The sequence below is a fragment of the Sciurus vulgaris genome (genome assembly GCF_902686455.1).
Source record: "Sciurus vulgaris genome assembly, chromosome: 5".
NCBI classification, from domain to species: domain Eukaryota; kingdom Metazoa; phylum Chordata; class Mammalia; order Rodentia; family Sciuridae; genus Sciurus; species Sciurus vulgaris.
The window spans coordinates 149611412-149636178 of record NC_136465.1 but is presented as its reverse complement, the minus strand read 5'-3'; the positions used below and the strand labels follow the sequence as shown (position 1 = coordinate 149636178).

Here is a 24767-nt window from a genome sequence, read left to right as displayed (position 1 = left end):
TTACCAGTACCAGTTAGTGAGCCCAGTTAATGGCATATAAAATAAGCGTCATCCAGTCAAGCCCTGCCCAAATCCTTGACCCACAGAACTGTGAGATAATGTTGGTTGTTGTTACTCAGTAATAGCACGTTACTGCAAATTCTGCTAGTTTGTATTTCTGACTGCCACATACCATAGTTTTATATGTCTACTTTTGTCCAGTTTTTAATTTGCATCAAAATAGATATTATATTAGATCTACTTTGTTTCTTTTATTCTACTCTCTTTTTAAGCTCCATCCATGGTGCTTTTTGAAAATTCAGTTCTTTTCTTCCAAGTGCTAAAATTGTAGCCACTACATATTTTATACCACAAACTATACTGTAACACACACCCTAATACATGCTTCTCTGTTAACCATGATGATAATGTCTCTGGGATATATTCCAAGAAATAGAGTTATTAGATGACAAGGTGTATGCCCATTTGGTTTCATTTAATACTGATATATTGCTCTCCACAACACCAGTTTATGCCTGTTTGCTGTTATTTCAAAAGTTAATACATTTCTTTCATCTTATTTTATGTTTTAACTTTTATTCTGCTGACTTTAAAGTTATGTATTCTATTGTAATATATCTGTCATTAACATAATATTAGCCAGGATTACAAAGAACAAAATTCTCTTTTTCACTAGTTTCAACACACAAGTATTAACTACAGAGCTTTTTTGAACCCAGGACCTTATGCTTGCAAGGCAAGCACTCTACTCACTGAGCTATCTCCCCAGCCCACTTAACTATAGAGTTTTAAAGAATTTATAGACTTAGGAGGGCTGAGGAAATATATTAATATATTTTAGGTTAAGTGTTTAGGAACAATCCAGAGAAATTCTTAATCATTGTTTCTTCAATTGCCTTCAATTTACACTACCTTTCTTCTGGGACTCTTCTTTTTCAAGTATGGATACTTGTGCTGAGGATAGAGCCCATCCTGTACGGTGCTGGTTTTGCAAGCGGAAAGGCCAGAGTTTAAATCCCCAGCACCGTGGAATGAGGGGAAAAAAAAGAAAGAAAAAACACGTCTGAGGGTTTCAAGTATGGATACTTCCTTCAAAAATTTCTTGAGTTTTCACTTTTAGTTCATCTCTACCATTTCTTAGTGCATCTGGATAGTCACTTCCACCAATTCTTGCAGCTTACCCATTCATGTTCAGTTCTGTCCATTGTGATGAGCATCCTACATATAGAATTAGCATTCTTTCAACTACATATTTTTCAAAACCAGTATTTCCAACTGCTACTTTTTATAAATGTTTTTCTCCTACTTTATATTACTCCTGACTGCCCTTGCACCTTCCAAGATAATAAGCTTATTTTAAATACTTGTTCCCACTGATCTACTATTTTCCTTCTGGTACAAGGTATTTGGTTTGTTGTTTTTGGTTTCTCTTATACTCCTTGAATTTCTCTTATTTTTCCTTGTGTGCTTATATTTCCCCAGGATGGCAGCTTACAATAGCAAGCGTGGTGGGCAGACTATAAGATCGCTGCCTCCAGTGTTCTGAGTTTGTGTGATCGCCTCAGCTTGCGTGTGGGCTGGACCTAGCAACTTGATTCTAATAAGAATATAGCATGGGATGTCACTTCCATGATAAGATTAGAAAAGGACTCTGCGTTCCAGCCTCACTTGCTGCCTCCTGCTGCCTCACTTGCTCACTGTGATGGAATTTAGCTCTGGTAATAAGCTGCATTGAGGAGAGGCCACCTGAAAAGGAACTGAGGCAGGCCCCTGCCTAAGAGCCCTGCCTAAGAGCCCCTGCCTAAGAGTCCTAACCATCACAGGAGGGAGCTGGGAAGCAGATTACCCTCTACCTGAGCCTTCATATGAGACCCCAGTCCTTGCCAACACCTTCGGAGAGACCTTCAGCAGAAACACTCAGCTAAACCATACTCTGAATTTTTATCCTTAGAAACTGTGAGATAGTATGTTTATTGTTTTATAACACAAAGTTTTGGAGTAATTTATTATGCAGCAATAAATAATCATTAGAGCAGACGAAGTATATCTTGTGGACAGGTAAAAACCTAAACCCTGTTTCTTACAGGGTTGAGGAGAAAACTACTTCTTACCTCTCCTGGCCTCAGAAGACATAGCCCCTGGCATTAAAACATAGCCACAATTGCCCACCTTCCATTCCTGTACCAAGTCACCTTCCCTTCAGGTAGCCATCCAGTATTTCTGCCCAGGGGGATGCTCTTCCTCATCCCTTTTATTCAGGTGTAATCATCCAGTCCTTGGGCTTTGGGATGATGGGGAAGAAGATGGGACACACTCAAGCTCTGAATTCCTTGTTTCCTACCTCTGCCCTTTCTGGTTTCCCCCTTCAAATGGCAGTAGGGCAGACACTGACCCACCCAGGAAAATGTGGACAGGAGGAATTTCCTTTTTTTCCTATGTTGGAATGAAAATCCAACTGCACATAGAACTTTAAGATCTAAATAATTTTGCTTCGACTCCTTGGAGACATTGGTTTCTAGCAACCTACCTCACAGCTGAGAGGTCAGATGTCAGTTTCATTCTGCCCTTACATGTAAGCCACCTTTCTTCCTTTCTGGAATCATGAGGAGGTGTTTATTGTATCTTCCACTGTTTGTTCTCCCTTATCCTCTCTATTTTGTCCTTTAGAAGCTCTAACTTTTTAAATCATCTAGATGGCATTATGTTGGAATAGTTAATTACCTGAAAAGTTTGCAAAAGCTATAAATTATTATAATCTTTATGAAATTATCTAGGCAGTAACTAATAAAATTTAAAATAAGCTTAGAATTAGATCAATAATCACTCAAAAGAACTTTATATGAATGAAATTGTATTTGGGAATGTGTGTATAAATATTGAAATGATTTTTTTTCAATAGTAAAACATAAATATTCATCAATGGAAAGATGGTTTAAAAATATGGCAGATGTATTCTATAGAATAGTATTCAACTATTTATAAAATGAATTAGATTTAAAGTAATAATTAAATTATTCTTCTTTAATACCTATAATTAAATTATTCTTCTTTAAAGTATTCAGTGATAATGCTAGTATTTTAAAGAGATACAAATGAAGGAAGAGGACTGGGGTTTTGGCTCATGGTACACCACTTGCCTAGCACATATGAGGCACTGGGTTCGATCATCAGCACCACATAAAAATAAATAAAATAAAGGTATTGTGTCCATCAACAACTAAAAATTTTTAAAAATGAAGGAAGAGAAAATGGAAAGAAAAAGGAAGGAAGAATGTGGGAAACAGATTAACTTGAAAGTCCATGGCTTTGAATTTTTCTGATGGCAAAGTCTCTATCTGATGTATTTGGTCTCACTCTTGAAGGGAATTAGCATTTACAATGTTTCAAGCTGTTTTCATAAAACTATGTAGCTGGGAGTAAAGAATCCCTCCCAGACATTTATTAGATATACTGTGTCCACACCCTTCTTCAACAAACTGATTCAGATAGATCATTATTTTCCTAAATTGGCATGCTGACTTTCCAACAGCCAAGTCCAGGAAGAACTGCTGAAATCTATTATATCTAGGTGTCTGAGAAGTGAGAAAAACAAACAATACTTAATTTTATTTGACTCCCAAGTAATTTCTTTTTTGCTCTCATTTTCCAGATCAACTTGCAGTCGGTATTATTATTTTTTAACATCCTATCATCTTTTCATATTGGGGTTTAAAGTCTGTCTAACAGGACAAATAGCACTTTTGGAATGCCAATTTGTTGATAGGAGACAACAAGGGAAGCTGATCCTAAAAGGCATAAAAATAGAGATCCAAGAACTTCGCAGAACAGGAAAGAGTATTTTTATATTTGGAGACTGTTTTATAGGAGCTCAGTCCTACTTAACATTCTAATTTCACAGGACAGGTTGAGGGAAAAAAAATCATGTCTGAAGTATGCAAAGGTGGGAGGGGCCTTAAATATTGGTTGGGGGCAAAGAGTCCTAAAATGGCAATGTTAGTAAAACCTTCTTAACTATGTGCATTACCTGGGGGAAAATATTAATTAGAACAGGAACATTCCACTTAGAAAAATGACCCATGGGGAAACAATCCCCTCACTTGAAAAAAGAGTCCAGGTACATCTCTGGAAACTCTACCATCTCCCCTGGCATTCGAGTCCACAACAATATTTATCTCATCTGTCGGATACTTGAACTAAATGGAATTCACAGGATTGTTGAATCAGAGCCATATATCTAAACAAACAACTGGTACCTTGGCAGGAGGATATAAGCATTAAGGAATTTTACATCCATCTTACTTGGGAGTTCCATCAAGACAAGAAGAAGCATGTCTTGTGCCTGACCTGATAGGCATTCTTCCACTCTTCCACAGACTCTATGTGCTAAGCACTGATGATGGGGAGCTGAGTAAGGAAAACAGGTTCCTAATCCCACGGAATGTCCAGTGTCATAAAATTAGAGATGGCCTCGGGCAGACTTTTAAAGGGTGATTTAGGTCCTCCTCTCTCTGTAACACTATTCTCTCTGACCTGCCAGTATAAACTGTTCTCAGCCTGACCATCACACATTTCTGGGACAGGGTGGAGCAACAACACAGTACAGACCTGCAATATGGGGTCACCTCCCTCCTGAAACTTCTTGTCCAGCTTTCCAGGGAAAATAGCCTTCATCGTATTCCCATCAACGGTAAATACAATTTCTGCAACCACAGCTCCTGAAACATGTCTTGAAAGTCAAGACAGAGCTGGATTCCAGCCTCCTGAAGACAGCAATTGCATTTGAACTCTTTCCTGCTGCCAGCCTTTATATTGGTAGCTCCTGGAGTGATCAAAGACAGGATTGCTCACATTTTCAAATCCTTCTCACGGACAGGCCAGGGAGCTGCTCAGAAATGAATGAAGCTCCCCAGAGGCCAGGAGGGTTCAGGTGCCCTAAAAGCTCCTGTGGTGAAGACATTGATTGTACAGGTTCGTTGAAAAGCAGTGATAGCTTAATAAGGTTTTTGCTATAGAGTGGCAATAATAGCAGTCAATTCTTTTGTTCATATGAAGCAAAACAGAATAATTCAGGGGGTCAAAGCATCCCCGGTTTAAACTCAGAGGTACCTAAGACTGGCACAAAAAAATGAGCTAAAAGCCCGATTCTCACAGAAATATGACACATTCAGCAAACCTGATGTGTGCTGTGAAGAGAAACCTAGTCTTCATCATTTCTACCTGCACCACATAATAAGAGAAGGAAAGTACAAAGTCTTTCACAAGTGAATGTGCCTATTGTTATATCTGACTGAGATATAGATGACTCCAAGTAGCTATAGCTATAGATCAACTCGATTGGTATTTGCTCTTCAAAACTGAATATATCCATTAGTTGCCATAGAAATAATTTTTTTAATTTGTTCTAATTAGCTATACACGGCAGTAGAATGCACTTTGACACATCACACATAAATGGAATATAATTTCTCATTCTTCAGGTTGTAATGATGTAGAAATCACACAGGTCATGTAGTACATAGGGTAATAATGTCTGATTCATTCTACTATCCTTCCTACCACCTTACCCCTCACGTTCCTTCACTCCCCTCTACCTAATCTAAAGCAACTCTATTCTTCCCTAGCGCCTCCCCACTTATTGTGAATTAGCATTTGCATATTAGAGAAAACATTTGACCTTTGGTTTTTTGGGGATTAGCTTATCTTACTTAGCATGATATTTTCCCATTCCATCCATTTACTGGCAAACGCTATAATTTCATTCTTCTTTAAGACTGAGTAATATTCATTGTGTATATATACTGTATTTTCTTTATCCATTCATCTGTTGAAGGGCACCTAGGTTAATTCCATAGTTTAGCTATTGTGAGTTGAACTACTATAAACTGATGTGACTGTGTCACTGTAATATGCTGACTTTAAGTCCTTTGAGTATAAAGTAAGGAGTGGAATAGCTGGGTCAAATGGTGGTTCTATTACAAGTTTTCTGAGAAATCTCCATACAGCTTTCCATAATGGTTGCACCAGTTTGCAGTCCCACCAGAAACGTATGAGTGTGCCTTTTTTTCCCCCACATCCTTGCCAACATTTATTGTTGCCTGTATTCTTGAAAATTGCCATTCTGCCTGTAGTGAGATGAAATCTTAGAGTAGTTTTGATTTGCAAAGAGGTAATCATCCTCTAAAATGAACAAACCGTTCAATTCAGTCTCTCGTTCAGCGATTTTTTTTTTTCATTTTTCCTAACTAGTACTTAAAGTTATCATGCCTGGCACAAGGTATGATAACTTTAAACAGTCCTTAAGGATATCTGAAATGTTGTGTTTGGGATAAAAGGCAAACTGGATTCGTGGTTATTAAACTTTGGGAAAATCCTAGAATCCTCTATGGTATAAAAAAAAAACTTACTACTTTTACTGGGTTACTTTTTAGAGCAATGCATATATGCATTGAATTGCAACCCCTCCCCCCACAAAAAAAATAGCAACAGCAACAACAATATATCCAAGTCCTAATCTCTAGTGCCTGTGAATGTAACCTTATTTGGGAATAAAATCCTTACACATGTAGTGAAGTGAAGGATTTTGAGATACTGTCATCATGGATATAAGATGAGCCCTAAAAACAATGCCGAGTGTCCATACAAGCAACAGCAAGGGGAAAGACACGGGGAAGAACACCAAGAAGTGGTGGAGGCAGAGATCGGAGGTGTGCTGTTACAAGCCAAGGAACACCCAGAATCCTCAGAAGACATCAGAAACTAGGAGACAGCCTGGAAAGGAACCAACTCTGCTCCACACTTGATTTCAGACTTCTGGCCTCCAGCAGTGTGAAAGAATAAGTTTCTGGTTTTAGCTGTCTTGTGTGGTAATTTGTTACGGCAACCCTGGGAAACCACACAACACACATACATTCAGTATTTCACATAAAATCTCAAACCCTATGCATGAGGGACGTTTGCATCATTTGTGGCCGATATCAACCAGCACTACTTTGTCTCAGAGGAGATTAGTGGTGAGAGCCATGATGCCTCTCCTTAGGTGCATAGAAAACCATCCAATCTCTGTGGCTTTATAAGTAGGTAGTCATATAATTTGTCATTCAAAATAGGGCCAAGAGAGTTAAAGAGGCCAATATTAATAATTATGCAAGAACAACAGGCTTACATATACTGAGCTATCTCAGGAAAGAAAAGACAGCGTTTACTCCACAGATAGGAGAAAGCCAGGGTTGAAAAATGGGATATTAAAGAAGAAGAAGAAGAAGAAGAAGAAGAAGAAGGAGGAGGAAGAGGAGGAGGAGGAGGAGGAGGAAGAGGAGGAGGAGGAGGAGGAGGAGCATAAATTGGGCCAAAACAAGAAATAAATTTGAAAACAATAATCCAAACCCTTACTAGATCTGTTTTAGCAACACTAGGCAATTTCCAGAGAATTTTAGAAAATAATTTCAAAGGAGACCTTTGAAGTCATTTCCTATTCTAAATTTCTATGTTCTAAGAGTCGATTTCAACCGTGAATTTAACCATCTTTAAAATGTACTACTGGAATGAAAAATTATTGACATTGAAATCCCGCAAGAACTGATTTTAAATTCTGGTTCATTTATGTTTTAGCTGTAAGGTCTTAGCAAATGCATTCAACTTGATTGTGCACAGTAATATCTAATTCACAGGATGGTTATGAGGTTTAAATAGCAAAATATATGTAAAAAATCAGTACAGCATCTAACACATAATAGATGCACAATAAGTAAAATTTCCTTTTACCCCAAAGAAGCCAAAATAGATGACTATATCATCTGTTGTTTGTATGATCAAGTTAATTAATGCCAACCCTTGTATGCTTGATAAATTATTATTGCATAGATTTTTTTTAATGCATTGAGAGTAGAAAATGATGCTTTTCCAATTCACTTGAAAGGAACGAGATAAGAAAGAAGGAAGGGAGGCGAGTTAGAAGGAAAAAAATGTATAAATGAATGAATGAGGATAAAAGAAAGAAGAAAGGGAGAAAGGGAGGAAAGAAAAGAAAAAAAGGAAAGAAAAATTTCATAGTGATCCTTGTGTTATAATGAGACAAACTGCCCCATGAAGGTTCTAACTGGCATCAAATGGATAAAATGTGATTCAGGGTAGATTGTATAACTACTGCCTTTCAAAATCCCTGTGGCAATACCTGTAATGATCTGAATAGATTAATATGTGAATGCCTCAGATACTGTGTAGAGATTTGTCATACACAGAAATAAGACATAAATGCCGCAGGTACAGTTCGTTCTGGCAAGCTGGAATGTGCTTTTAGCAACTTAAATTTCTACCAACAAGTCTTCAGTACATCTACTGCTTTCAGGGTTCTAATCAAAACAATAGTTAGGGGGCATAGATAATAACATTTGTCCTAGTTTCGGGGTTCTCATGAGGATCAAATGGGATAATAGAGTGAAACAGTCTTAAAACCTTAATTGCTATGGAGTGGAGAATTCTATTAATAATAAGAGTCAATAATGACAACAATTCTAGTGGAAAAAGTCAAATCTCCTTGGCAGCAAGGACATGAGGTGTAGATGATGACCCACAGGTCTGTGCAGAATCCAGCCTGGTTATTGAAATGTAGGGCACCTGGAGGATGCATGGACGAACTTTGAATATTCTGCAGTAGTAAATCAAGAGCCCTGTAGCTACACGTTTGAAAGAGACAAAAGCTCGAAGATTTGGAATGTGTACCCCCAAAGCAGATTGTTCCCAAGAAGCAGCAGCTGAGCATTGGTAACCTGGACCAGGTGGGCTAGCGACCAAGAGCAAGCTGATGTTCTGCATGGTGCACATTACCCAAGTGCCCAGGGCACCACAGCACTCTCCCTGCTTTCCAAATGAAAGGGACTCTTTTCTGTGAATCAATCATTCCCATGGACCCTGCCTCGGGGCAGGATAATTTCTTGGACCACTAAATTGTGAGTGCTCTGCCTATATATTTTCTCCCCTCTCATTTCTAGCAGGCAGTCACTTGAAATACTATTCGGAGATTTTAGTGTTAAAAAGTAGGGGTCTTGCCCTGCAATTTCACAGCATCCCAAACAAGGAGACTTTAAAGGACTATGGCATATTTAGAAAGACAGAATCCCAGGCACAAGAGTTCTCAGCTCCTCCAAAGATAAAAACACCCAAGGTGAGCAAAGTTGTCCAACCTGAGGGGACCATGAACTTGGAATATGAATGTCCTCGTGGTAAGTGGTATGAACCCAATATTCTATTAACACAGGAGTCACCACAACTTTGGGTTGTGTAAGATCTAAAGACCTTCCCAGCACAGAGGGAAGAACATCAGGGATCGCTCAGATCTACTTTATTGTCATTTTAATAAGGTAGATGGTTTGGAGTTTGAATTCAATTGGGTTAAAGAAAAATTTTCCACGTGATAATTTTTGCATGATGTATTTGTGGACTCAAAGTTGTATCTCCTTATATTGATCTCTGACTTTAAAAGTCCTGACTACTTTTGGGTATTTCACTCAGTCTTCACCCTTCCTGAAGTGTGATCCACTTAAACATTATCCTTACCCTTCCCTTTACTCCCTCTTTCAACATATGTGTCTCAGTGTGGCTGATTCCAGAATAGAGATAGATGTCGAAGCAGTCTGTCACAGTCAGCCCTTAATTGCTGTGACAAAAATAGAAGTCTCAGTCCATGGTTCACCAACTCCATTGCTTTGAACTCAAGATGAGGCAGAGCATCATGGCAGGAGGATGTGGCAGAGGAAAACTGCTCAGCTCATGGCTGCCAGGGAGCAGAGGGCGAGAGAGGAGCCAGGGACGAAATATAATTCCCAAGGGCACACCCACACTGACCTAAAATACTTGAATCTATATTTAAATAAAATTGTTTTTCACTTTTTAAAAAATTTTTAAATTTTTTTTTATTTTTACAGACTGCATTTTGATTCATTGTACACAAATGGGGTACAACTTTTCACTTCTATGGTTGTGCACAATGTAGATTCACACCATTCGTGTAATTATACATGTACACATTTACTTTTATTCAGTACTCAACTCACACATCCTCTCTTAAATCTTCCTTGATTCCCTAACACCAAGTCAGGAGATCCGTACTTATAGTACCAAAAGACCCTCCTCAATCAACCATTGCTTCTCAGCTTCTCTGTCTCCCATTAGATGTGCGCTTCCTAAGGAAAGGGAGTGGGTCAGAACAATAACATCTCCAAATAGAGTCTCAACACAATAAAATCTAATCTCATGAAAGAACATGACATTGTGAATGGAGCCTCTTGTGTAAAGAGGCAACCCAACACTTCCAAGAGGATGCTGATTCATGTGTTAAAGTTATAAAAAAAGTGAGACTCGTCACCAAATGGATGTAGTCAGAAATTTCTGTCATGAACAGTTCTGTGGAAGAGTCAGGGAATGACACATATCTTCTTCCCTAACTTGAGATAGGGAAAGTTAGAAAGAAAAACTTATCAAGGTCAGTTCTTAAAAGCATACCAAATTCAGTAAATGCTCAAAGAAGGAGAAGATGAAAGAGGAAGAGGAGAAGAAATGCACAATATTATTCTTGAAAGTTCATTTTGAGTTTCTTTAGAATGCAAGTCAAAATTGAATTCCAAAGTATTTAATAAAATTATTTGTAGCAATTTGGCTGTCATGTCACCAATCAACTATAACACATCTAATAACTTAAAAAACTGAATTTCAAATTTGCAATGAAACGTCATACAAGAAAAGCATTTAAAATCTGGGAGTTAAATTTAAAGATCAAAATTCTAATGATTTTGTATATCATAATCATTTTTTAGTGCTTTGCTTTGTTGAATTTTTGGTTTTTCCATAGTATAGATACTTTTAAGATTTTTTCCTTAGGCATTCACATGTTATATGGATAATCTTTCTTCAACAGTAGTGAACTACAAAAGGAAACCTTAGGCTCTTCAGCAACTGATTCTCAGCACCACATTTGCTGCTGTTGTTAAAATTGTTCATTTTCACAGCATTATATAAAAAAGGATGTGATCCAGGATGAAACCTGGCTTACAAAGTCACAACTTACAAGTGAATTATAAACAGAGTCTGGAAGAATTTATTCATCCGTTTATAACATGCAATTCTATGAATCAAATATAGACGAGGTAATTTTAGATGCCTTTTGCAGTTGCATCACCAACAAATGGTTTGTTTAAAAATATAGTTGTAATTTAAAAAGCACATGTGCTACCATAATATTTTAACACCCTTTTCCTTGTGAACTGGAAGGGAACAAAAAAAGCTACTCTTTTTATCCACCCCACCCCCCCAAAAAATATATCCTCGGTTTTCAACCATCTAGTTTGTGATCCTTAAACTTTTTGCCTAGGTCAATGGCTTTACAAGCTGTTTTATGATACTGGAAACCACTTTTTATATTGTGTTTTCTGCAGAACCATAACCAGTAAACAACAGATGAAAGCAGAGTTGCTCAGCTAGAAGCAGAGAATTTGAAGCCTTGTAGGTGGGACCACTCCATCCTCAACCTCCACCCTCCTTCCACAGCCTCTGAAGAGAATGAACTTGAGTCCTAATTGCTTCAGGGAAGTCCCAGTTTACATCAGTTATTCCAGAGAAAGTTATTATCAGGTCCCCCTTTCACGCAAACTGTGAGATCACCATGCCTATGAGTTGTTGCCATAGAAATGAAGAAGTCCGGGGACACTGACAGGACCAAGTCAGGAAGGGAGCTGGAAGTCGATGGCAGACTTCTCTCTTCTTGCAGTGTCTCCTTTCCTCATGCCTCACTGCAGGCAGCCCCAATTCATCCAGGCTGGGTTTCATTCTAGATAATTTGGGCTGTCCAATAGGTAAAACAGAGTCTGTACAAAACAAACACCCATCACCTTACCTGCCAAATACACTCCTCCTACCTTCAATGTTGCTGCTAATTTTAGCAAATCCCAAGTCACTGAAAGCCAAAACTTAGTTGATTTTTTTCTTCTCTCTCCTCCTTAAGTCAAAATCTACTTTGATGTCAACCAATCAATTCTATCCCCCAAGGGTCTCTCCAATGTGCCTGGTACCTCCATTGTGGTTTCTTTCTCAAATAAAAGCCCATGAGCACTCCCAGCTCTGGTGGGCCAAGGCATATCCCTCTCCATCTTTTAATTCCTATCTTAACCTTCTCCTCACCAATTCCTTCAGTTTGAAGCAATCCCCCCTCCTCTGAATGTCCTTAGAACCCCATTCCTGTCTCACTCACACAAACTTCCAGCTTCAGTTATAAGTATTTGTATGTTTTATTTCCTCCATTAGCTTTTGTTCCTTGAGGGCAAGAATTATGATTCACCTTGGTGTATTTTATAACACCTGGCACTTGGAGTTCTATGCATGTTTATTGAATGGATAAATAAGTGGATGGATGAACCAATAAAACACCAAGATTCTCTTTCAATATATTCATTGCTTCGACCTCTACAATCTTACCTGAATTATGATATGTTATTCACTATCTTCTGCATTCCAAATAGGAACATCTACCAAACTTGTCCCATGCATAAGGCACCTTGTATGATCCTGTTCACAAGTGACCTACATACAGAGCTTTCCCTTCACCTTCTGCTACTTCTATATGCCCTCCAGGTTTTGAAAATTCAACTCAAAATTAAGTTTTTCCTCACCAGTAGTCTAATTAGCTAGCCCCACTGAGAAACAGTGTTATTCTATAACATTTAACCAATCCCTATTCCCTGGTATCATCAATGTTTTAATCCTACAAATAACACAAAGAGCAGGTAAAACTAATTCATAGATTTCTATTTTGTACAGCCCTCTGGGGCCATCTCATAGCTCAGTTTTTTAGTATTTACTGTGTATTAGACTATACCTCTAATAACCCATTAATTTTTTATGATAGCCTCCATAAAACTTAAAAGCCCCCTTTAAAAATTAGGAAACTGAGGTCAGAGAGACAGGCAGTAACAGAACTGGGCTTCAGATACATGTTGTATGATATCAGTTTACATGCTTGTAGCTTCTACAATGTTTCTGCTTCTTGGAGGGTGATAAAAAGACTCGAAGTTAGGCAAACTGGAGTACAAAGTCTATCTCTGCTGCTTCATGGCTCTGAGATCTGAAACAAGATATGTAACTGAAAATTCTAATTTCTAATCTCTATTGATTTACTTTGTACTTTTGATGAAATATACCATAGCCATTCAATTCTCACAGCATCTCTAATACCAGGGAAATTCTAGTGCTGTGAGATTTGAATGGGTTATTGTATATTTCATCAAAAGTACAAAGTAAATCAAAATGGAAATCTGTTTAAAGGAAGATGATTTAAACAGAACCCAGGACCAATTGTTGAATTGTCCCCAGCTACTCAACTGAGGTGATATGGTGACTGACACCCTGGACTCTGTTTGGCTAGTTCTAAATCCCAGGTCTACAAACTACAAGCTGTGTGAAGTTGACCACATTTTCTAATCCCTTTAAGCTTCTATTTGTTCAACTGTCAAATGAGAATAATTGTTGGGGTCTTAAGCCCCCTTGCTCTTCGCGACCAGCGACAAGGGAAGGGGGATAGTCCCCAACAAGGTCAGACCACAATAGGGAGGGCCGACTGACCGCCCGCTCCCAGCCCTCCAGGCGGGGGACTATCAGAAGCGTCAGGGAGACCCGTCACAGCAGGAACTCGTTTATTGAGGAAATCGCAGAGCTTTTATGTTGGGTGGGGGCTAGGCGGGAACCATTCAGCTTAAAGGTCAGCAAGGCAGGGGGGGGCGGGGGTATTCAGGCAGGCGAGTCTCATTGGACTATATGGCAAGCATGAGCTGATCATGGTTGCGGAATTGTTAACCAATCCCTGACGGTGGTCTGATTCATCGTCATTAACTATTGAAACCACCTTTGAGGCCTTGATCTTGCTCACTCCCCAGGGAGTAAGGAGTCAGCCTGAGTTAGTTAACGTGTCATTAGTCCCAACATATCCGTCTTTTTTGTTTTATATTAAGGGTATGTCTGTCTTAGGTTGCCCCTGGAAGGGTCTTACCCGTCATGGACCATCACCCTAGCAGTTTGGGGGTCCGCCTTACTCAAAGGTGTGCCTGTCTTAGGTTGTCCGCGACAGAGCAACATCCTTACCCGTCATTGGACAATGAGGCTCTAGCCCTCATTTCCTGTCTTAGGTCGGTATGAGCTCCCCATGAATCTTACCCATCATTGACTACCACCTTAGCACTTCAGGCAGGCCCCTCAGGAGGAGCAGGGCTTAAGGGAGAGACACTTAGACCCCAGTGTCCTGATATGAGTGATCCATGATCCTATAGGGCTCCCAATCATCATTATGAAGGGCGGTATAATGCTGTTGGACCACCATGAGCTGCACAGACTTAGCCTGGCTTTTCAGTAAATGGATAAGCTTATTGATTATGCAAGGCCCAAAGGTGAACACAAGGATAATGGTGATTAGCGGTCCCCTAAGCGGGAGGAGGTAGGGGAGCCACCCATGTAACCCAGTCTAGAGGAAATTCGAATGAAGCTCGCTCCTACGACATTCCAGATCTTCTTGTAGGTTTTTGATTTAATCTTGTATGATGCCAGAGCGATTGGTGTAGAAACAGCACTCTTCACCAAGGAACAGACAATGCCCTCCTTCCTTCCCCATTAGAAGATCCAAACCATGATGATTTTGCAGGACAACAGCAGCCAAGGAATCAAGTTGAGCCTGTAGATCTAAGATGATAGAGCTGCAAAGTGCAATGTTAGGAGCTCTGTGTAGCTCTCAAGGAAGTCCACTGTCCAAAGTCATGAGGTCGGAGACCCCAATCTCAATCACTGTTGTCCCATTTTTGCTACTGCGCATTACACTCTTTCTTAAATGTCATTTTAAGCAGTTTACATATATTGACTCCTGAGTCTATATGAACATTAGTTAACACAATTTAACATTATATCTAAAACATGAATTAAAGAAAGACAGAGAGCTTTTAACTTTCCTTTTGTGTGGCAAAATGTTTTTATGTTTCACAATATTAACCTTTAAACAAATCAGGCTCTCAATAACCTTCAGAAATACATTTAACAAATTTTACATATACCCTATTGATGACGGTCCTATAATAGAACATTAAATGATAGAAATAAATCCAATAAAATTTACTCTTTATAAGTTTAAAATTACCATTACAGACAAGTTTAGTTTGGAGAATAGCAGCTTGATAAATTCCCTGCTTTGAAACTTGTATACCTGGAAAATATGAGCACATTTAATATACAAAGTGTGACCATTTCACAATTACCTTGACATTTTTATCTTACCAAATTTAGTTTTTTAAAGAAAAATTTAGATTCTGTAACATAGTACAATACTCTAACAGTTGTTTAACCATAATTGTATACCCCAATTTTTAAAACTAATTGTTCTAAAGAATAAAACTTAATAGACACAAAGTTAAGAGTAAATTAGTGTTTCTAAGAAATCCTTGCCATTTTACCATATAGATTAAACTTTGGTTTATATTAGAACATTAGTATTTCACCTTAGGAAAAACCTTAAATAGCTTTAACTGTTTCACATACATACAACCAACTTAGTTACATGCAAACTTGTTGAAACTTGCCCTTTACTTACATAGACTTTCTTAGCACTTACTTAGACCCTCATGTATTTCATCATACAAGCACTTTCTTACCAAGAAACATTTCCTTTTCCCTTTTACTAAATATATTTCCATACCCAGAACCTTTTATTTTCTCTTTCCTGTTGACCCCTTTTTGTTCACATTCTGAAACAACTCTTATGAAATTTCTGAATTTATATAAATTACTCTATTTTAACAAGATTAAATATTTTGCTATGTATAGTACTCTAATTGAAACACAGTTGAAACTTTTAGAACCCTTTGTGTATAGAATTGTACCTGTTAGGACATAACTCTTAGTAACCTTGTTTTTAGTTTAGTGATGACACAAAACAATTTTCTCTACACATTTGAGTAATCCCATGCATGTCAACTCTAATTCACTTATTTTGTAAACCCAAGATATCAGGCAAGTGTCCTGAACAGTATTTGCCATCTTTTTCTTATTGAAGGAAAGTCCTAGAAAAATTGATGTTAGACATTTTATTAACATCAACATTTTATTAGTTTTTCCCTTTTACCACTTAGAGACTTGCAAGTTATTTTCAAGACATTTTACTTCTATTAGTTTACCCAATTTAAATTGAACCTTTTTAAATCACGTGAATTAAAAGTATTTGGATCCATTTTTAAATTTTAATTTTAGGAGCACTCAGTTTTGATACAGACAAAACATGACATCAGACAGCACAACATACACATAACACAAAATCAAAGGCCTTGAAACTTTATAGGTGAATCTCCATTGCAATGTAACAGATGTTCAAAAACTCTAGTTGAATAAAAAAAGTAGAACTGATCAAAAAAGTCATGAGCTCAAAAAAAAAAAAATGTAGAATTCAAAAAAAAAACAAGAGTCCTGAAAAAATGATACGGCTGTTAATTACTTTAGGAAAGCACCATAAAATTTACTTTTGCTGGAGTTCAGGTAAGACTTTTTGCTTTTTTTCTTTTTTGGGTTTGAGACCGGTCTCCTACTAAGCATTCTGGCTTCCTTCATTTACATTTCAATGTAAGCCTTGACTGAGATTTGGATCTGAAAGGGGCTAAAATGCTCCAGCAGAAACTTGATGCCTAGGGCACTTTAACCCTTATTCCTGGTTAGTAATCAATTCAGGTTTGGATGCAGAAAATTGTGAAACAATTATCTCCCAATACTTGTGGGGACTGGGGCTACTATATCATACTCCTTACTAGGACATGCCACTGATGGTTGGGTTGGTTACTCCCTCCATGCCAGCATATGTGGGACCTCATGGTAGGAGGACTAGGTGGGCTGGGCTGGGGAATGGAGGCAGAAACAGCTGAGTCGAAGTTGGAGGAGGAGGAGGGATTGAGAGGGAGAGAAGAAGGAGGCATTCGAGTTTGCAGGAAGAGCAGAGAAGCACAAGAAAGAAGAGACTTGAAGATAAGGAATCCCTTTCCATCTGCCTGCTCCCTTGCGGAAGCTGTGTGCCAATATCTTTGGTAGCCACAATGCACCTTCCCATGGAGCAATCTTTCATCCCTGCACAGGCCAACATGTGATCGGTAGTCATTCCTTCCCAAACTAACATTTTAACATTTACCTGGAAGGCCATACAGGGAGTGGGGGAGGTTAGAGTCTGAGTTCTTGCCCAGTATCATAAAATGGCCACCGAGAAGATTTCCCGCCATCCAGAAGGAGGAGGGCGAGGGCTTTTGTTGGAGTCTGATGTGGCCCCAGAATACAAGATGGCAGCAATGAGCCTCCCCGGCGTGATAGTGGGCCCTCCCTATGTGTAGAGGCTGGCTGCCCTCATGGTTCCTCAACCTTGGGAGGAGTGGATGGAGATGGATTGGGGTCCTCATTAAAGGTCTGCCAACATTGTTTATTATGTGGCAAGTTTCTGGAAGGAGATGCAATGGGAGGAGCCGGCGGTTCTTTAGGCAGCGGCTCTTTGGGGAGAAACTTGGAGCCCCCTCTGGGAGGTCCTGGAGAGAAGCAGGCCTTAAGGGCGGATAATGTAGGGCAGACTCCCAATGGGGGACCCTCCCCTAAATTGATTTCCCTCTTCCTAACAAGTTGTTCTACATGATCCCATGTGGACCAGTCAAAAAGATTAGCAGCAGGAAGCCAAGGGGCCACCCAAGTAAAGGTGTCCCAGGCTTTTTCTCCCTGTGTATCAGACCACTCAAGGCCCCTACTCTTCAGCTTGAGTCTAAGAGCTGAGCGCGCAGGGTCACCATGTGTGGTGTGTGTTTGCCCCAACTTTTCAGGGATGCCTTACCTGGGAACTCGCTTGGCCCGATCTGCCGGTACTTTCGGTTTCGAAACTGCCTCTTTGCTTTGGCTGTGGTTCAGCCTTGAGGGGCCTGACGTTGGGCGCCAGATGTCAGGGTCTTAAGCCCCCTTGCTCTTCTCGACCAGCGACAAGGGAAGAGGATAGTCCCCAACAGGGTCAGACCAGGATAGGTAGGGCCGACTGACCGCCCGCTCCCAGCCCTCCGGGCGGAGGACAATCAGACGCGTCAGGGAGACCCGTCACAGCAGGAACTCATTTATCAAGGAAATCACACAGCTTTTAAGTAGGGTGGGGCTAGGCGGGAACCAATCAGCTTAAAGGTCAGCACGCAAGTGAGAGTCCCATAGGACTATATGGCAAGCACGAGCTGATCACGTTTGCAGAACTGTTATTAACCAATCCCTGACAGTGGTCCGATTCATCGTCATTAACTATTGAAACCACCTTTGAGGCCTTGATCTTGCTCACTCACCAGGGAGTAAGGAGTCACCCTGAGTTAGTTAACGTGTCATTAGTCCCAACAAATAATAATAGCCTCTAAATCATAAGAATATTGTCAAAAATTCTATGTGTTAAAATACAAACAGTGCCTAGGGCATAGCAAGCTCTTATTATTAACTAAGACATTAATACTAAGCCAAATTGCTAAAATAGCTACTGAGTGGTTTTCTGCCTTTAAGAACTTTCTCTTACACTCCCTTACAACACTGCAGGGATCCTTATGGTGAGCAGAATTCCAGATAATCCCCATGGCTTTAGTCTCCCAGGATAACTGCCATGATTGTTACCTTATATGGCAAAAGGGATTTTGCAGATGTAATCTAGAGAGATTATCCAAAACGAGCCTTATCTAATTATGTGAGCCTTTTAAAGAACTTAGTTTTCTCAGGCTAGTGGCAGAATAAGAAGTCTGTAAAATCTGAAGAGTGAGACTCAATGCATTGGTGATGTCCTCAATGTTAGAGGAAGCCAATAGAGAAAGAATGTGTGACCTCTAGGAGTAGAAAGTAAGCCCTGGATGACAGTCAGCAGGAAAACTGGACCTCAGTCCAGTGCAAGGAACTGAATTCCACCCACCTCCTGAGTTTGGAAACAGATTTTTCCCTAAACTTCTAAAGAAGAGCCCAGCAGGAGTGATAGCTTGTCTTTAGGTTTGTGTGATTCTGATCAGAGAACCCAGTTACACAGTGCTGGAACTTCTGTTTTACAAAGCTTTGAGACAATAAATAGGTTTTACTTTAAACTACTAAATCATTTCTGTTATTGCTCAGAAATAGGAAACAAATACCATCATTTGACTAAATGGTTGGTTGCACTGCAATGAAAAATCTGATTATTTTAACCTCCTTGCTGGACTGTCCAAAGTCTTATTCTAATCTAACCTTTCTCACTGTATTCCACTCTTACTAGTTGCTTATATATAATAATTGCTCTCATATAATGGAAAAATTAACCAGTTTTCCATTATGACTTTCAGTTTCCAAACTTTTGCTCTGAGTTGTCAACACACACCTCCTCCCCTCTTTCCAGTTCCTCTTTCCTTCCATTAAACATCTCTCTTTGTGTTTTACATCCTTGAACAAGAGGGGAAAATGAAGTCTGAGGTTCATAATATCTTCCTTTTTGGGTCCCTTACCAAATCTTCTGATTCCTGATGATGAAAAGTTTGGGGGATGAAGATATCGGTGATCATACTGATAAGAATATAACAACAGCAGTAGCGATAATAACAGCAATGGCAAAACTATTTTTTAAATACTTAGAATGTCCAAGTTGTGTGATAAACGCTTTACCTTTGCTTACCCCCTTCCATCAGTCCTATTATAGATTCAGAAAATTTCATATCAGCTATGATAATGAGAGCCAAGCTGTGTTGAATATCTATTTTTTGCAAAGCACTACAACATACAACTTTGAAGAAAATTAAAAATTCATGTGACCTTTGCCATTTAGGAGCTGAATTTAGTGGGGAAAAGACCAGTTTGGGCATAATTGAGGTTCACAAAACATGCCTGGGAAACTGGTGTGAATAAGATGAATCCTAGGACATATCCTTTTGTAGTTCCTTGCTGTATTGGGGAACATTTCAAATCCATATGTTCAATTTAGTGTTAGGAGATTAGTGTTAGTGCAATAGAGTTTACTTATTAGGGGCTATAATGGTACTGAAGTTTGGAAACCCTTTAAAATACTATAAATCATTTTGATTTTGGAATGCAAAGAAAGGGGTATAGTTGCCCAAAGGGTAAATGTAATATCTTTTTTAAGGAGAAGCCTCATAAAACAATTATCTCTTGGTGGCTGTCTGGCCAGAAGGGTCAGTCTCGGGTAACATTTGTTAATGATTATCTGAGTGTAGAATTGTTTTGGAATGTGTTCTAAAGCTAATTTTCAAAACAAGGGTAATACATGAGATTCATTGAGAACATGATCATTTGAAAATAAAAGAGAAAAGATAATAAATGAGATGGAAAATAATTCTACAAGTAGTGATTCCCCCCCCCCTCCCCCAGAATACCTATTTTATTTTCGGATTATGTGGACTTTTTTTTTTTTTTTCAGTGAATTCACTTTTTTTTTTTTTGGCATTGGCATGGGAAACATAAAACAATAGTGTATTTAATTTATCTTCCATATGAATTTGTCTGACAAAATTAACTATAAGGATAGCACAGAAATGAAAAGTTAAATTCACAATATTGTGACTTTATTTGGTATTCTATTATCATGTCATTTTCAAATATTTTTTCAGCTATATAAAGGGGAAATGATGAAAATAAGACTGAGAAGGTAAGACATGATTAATGTAGTTCATACTAAAATCTGCATTCTTCTGTGGTTATTGACCCCAGATCATTTTTTAATGTCTTTTTATTCTAGAAACATGTAATAGAAAGATCTTAGATGCTATGCAAATAAATATTAATGTATGACTTACTTATGGAAACTTATCAAGATTTTTAAATGGAAATGGCACTGCATATTCCCCATTTTAATTTCACTAACACCAGCCAAATCTTTTTAATAATCTAAACACAGCTTCTAGACTGGGAGGGACTGCCATTCATTTTTTGATTCAATTCCAAAGTTCCTTTCAGAGTAATAAAACCATTTTCTAAGGAAGCAGTAGATGACCTTGTTTTATTATTTAAGCTCTTCAGTCTCTTTGATTTTTTCCAAACTCTGGGAGTAGACCTCAAGGACATTTTTTTCACAAGGGTTTTTAGAGGAGAGATGACCTCACCACAGAGATTGTCAAGCATGATGCTATGCTAGATGTTAGGAAGGAGGGTCCCAGAGAGAGATCTCTTCAAAGACACACCTAGATTTAAGTCTAGATCCACGTCTAATCTTTCTTAGGAAGAGACTGTTTGGGAAATAACTCAAAAGGACACAAAAATTTAGATGCAATTCTAGGTATTTTAGCAATACCAGGATAATAAAGCACAATCAACTCAGAAAAAGATAAAATTGGATGTTGTTAAATTATATTTTTTACCTTAATTTTGCATTACATTTTTCTCTAGTAAAGATAAGTAATATACATTAAGTATCTTAAAATTATATTGAAATTAAATAGTCAATATGTTAGGAAAATTCCTGTAATACATATATTATTTCTCCATCTTGTCCCCAATTGACGGATTATAAGAGTTTTTCCAAATTCTGCTCTAAGTTTCAAGATTGTAAGGGTTACAGGTAAACTGAAAGCATGAAGATGATCAAAAAGGACTTTTGCCACATGATTCCTAAAAATCTCCATGTACACTGGTCTGTATTCCACACAATGCAACCACATTGTTGGGCCAGGTGTCCATATTAGTAACTTAAGTTCTCCCAAATTCTGTTTCTCATTACTATTATTTTTTTTTTAAATAATTAACGAAATAGCCCTCAGTCCACCCACTTCTTTTCTAACCTATTGGCAGACCCTTGACTGTTTGTCTCACCTATGGGACTCTTCATTTGTCTACTTGACCAGGTTTGCTCACCTCAGTACTCTTCATAATCACCACGGATCTTTCCCCAGGCCAAGCCCTTGCTGATCTCTTTGACCCTCAGCCTTGTAGACAAGCCCTTAGTTTTCTCTGGAAAACTTTGACCATTCTTTTATGATGTCCTTATATACAGCCCAAGCTATCTTCTATGGAGAAACCTTCATTCTGTTTCTCTAAATGTTTAACAGCTGTGCTGTTTTAGGTTAAAACTCAAGGCCCCCTCTTTTTCCCATAACCCTGACTGCCAGCTGATAGTTTATATGTCTGTATAAAATGCAAAACATAAAAATATTGTAAGTCTTGAACAAATATTAAAATTACCAATATTTCATGCAGTTATTTTTGTTTACAAATTTAAAATATCTTAAAAACTATGCTGAGCAGCAGTCACTAACTAAAGGGGCTTTTGAACTTTCCAACATGTTTTTAAAATTCAGAACTACATTTATTTCAAGCTCTATGTCTTCATAAAAGCAGAGAAAGAAAGTCAATCTGAATTTGAAAAGGTCTTTATTTTTCAAAGTGTTTTAAGGTGGATCCTCAATTATGTCATGTGGAGAAGAATTTCATTCTAGATGGCTAACAGAAGAACTTTTGTCAGTAGAACTGACAAAATGTGCCTGAAAAATGTTCAGCGATTTTGAAAATAAATGTCAGGAAGTCGGCTCCACATTTCTCTTGCCGCAGGCTACCATTATTTGGCCATATAACACTGGTTAGCCCTAGCCCTATATATTAACCCCATCAGCCATGTAAACAAAATGGGGCAGAGTCCCTGCTAATTGACTTACAATTCTTCAATGTCAGGCACAAAAAACTTACTTTGTTTTCTCCCTAAATGTTACTTTTGCAGATTGGCAGATTATGACAGATTTATTATCTACGGTCTTCAACAATAACACTCACAAAAGTAACTCTATTATTTTTCATTCAGTAACTCTGGCCAGTTAAATATGACAGAGACAGAAGAGAATTCAGGCTTGCCAAAGGACAGATGAAGCCAGCATTCACAAAGCCTTTACAATGGCAACACTGGTAATATTAGCACTTTAAAATTCTCTATTGCTTATATTGTTTCTTCATTTTGTAGTATTCTACTGTATTAGTAATTATTTCAGGGTAGTCACAGATGTTTAAGAATATATCAGCTTAGATTTATTTGTACTTTTCTAATTTATATCCTGCAGCCCTATAAGGAGAAAGTAAAACATACACTAGATGAGATAGTCGATGGCTATAAAATTTACCCTTTAAAATCCCGTCACTGCAGATTATTTAATATAATTTGTCGTATTTTTAAAGGTATCCTAGAAGTCCTTTGAGGATGGATTAAATGTAGATGGGAAAAAAAATAAAAAGGTAGCAGGCATGAGGAACATTAATACTCTCTTGCCTGTGTAGTTCTGTAAGTTTGAGGTAGATATATCAAAACTCTACCTTCAAGTTGGTGACTTCAAGATTTCTCTCTAAAGAAGATTATCATGGCTTTGTACGAGTAGTGAAAAAGTGAAACCCACTTTAGTGTCACTAATGGATTAATTGACCAATATAAGATGTTGATAAAACTGGATACAGCTTTTAAAAGATACCTAAAAATATTATTATAAGTAAGAAAATAAGATAAAATATTCTTACATTTATAAGATAAATATATGGTTGTTTTTAGTTTATATATGTAATAGAACATTTATGTATGTATTAATAAATACATGGAAGGATATGCATTAAAATAGAAGCATAATTTATCTTTTTTTGTCATGGGATTATGGCTAATTATTAACCTCTTTTTTATCTGCATTTCTAAAATTCCTACAGTAAACATGTTACAAGTATTACTTTTCTGATAAGTAAAGCAAGTAAAATATATTTTAAGTAAGCTTAATTGTCCTTTAGGAAAAGAGATAAATATATTATTATGATATGAGCCATATGGCTACATATGTGCATGTATAATTTAAGATTTGGAGAAGTCTCCTCAAAAAATTGTTTTTGATCCTGTATTGATAGGATTGCAAATATGTGATCAACAAAATAATTTTCATTTTCATTTTTTATTCTGATTGCTTAGTGAGCACAGAAATGATCTAGTACCTTGGAAATTTGAGTTCCATAGCCTTGCCTTAATCTTGTAGGCATTAATTCAAGGTTGGATACGTTTTCGATTTTCCTCTTAATCAAATCTGTGATCCAGAAACCAGGAAAGGAGATCATTGCAGCTGAGTCACAGCTGTGGTCCCTCTCCTCTAAAACTTAACATCAGGCATGTGGGGAGTAAGAAGTTCATTTAGGCAAAACAAAGAAGATGAACACCATGCTAGACACACACAATTATCCTACAGTGCTCCCCAAGATTGGCATAAATTTTAGGAAATATTTTAATGTGTAAAACCACTTTTTTAAAAAATCATATACTCACCAACATTTTTTTAAATGGAAAAAAGAGAAAAAATAAATTCCCATAATGAGCCACAAATGGAATTAGAAAAATATTTATATTTAACCACAATTCTTAAAAAACATTTCAGTGATATAAATTAATCTATATCATTATTTTATCTTTACAAATTCAAATATTCAAAGGTACATAGCAGGTAATAATCCTTTTAGGTTTCTAAGTTTTTTTTAAGTCTTTTTTAATATATATATATTTTAATGTATATAATATATATACATATAATATATATATATACACATAATATATATACTCGTTGTCAATGGATCTTTATTTTATTTATTTATATGTGGTGCTGAGGATCAAACCCAGGATCTTGCACATGCCAGGCAAGTGCTCTACCACTGAACTACAACCCCAGTTCTCTTTGTTGCTTAATTTTGTTCTCTCTTAACAGTGTTTCTATATTCCCATATTTTTCACAGTTCCCCCA

General features: G+C 37.8%; 1 long non-coding RNA gene across 2 annotated transcripts in view; it reads left to right on the top strand.

Moving 5' to 3' along the window:
- The window catches only part of LOC306660761, a 49628-nt gene extending 25161 nt beyond the window's left edge, over positions 1 to 24467 (top strand). For both annotated transcript variants that reach the window (XR_013763734.1, XR_013763735.1), the window contains one exon: positions 22736 to 24467. This is a non-coding gene — a long non-coding RNA (uncharacterized lncRNA). The remainder of the gene's footprint in view (positions 1 to 22735) is intronic.
- The last annotated feature ends 300 nt before the right edge of the window (positions 24468 to 24767 follow it).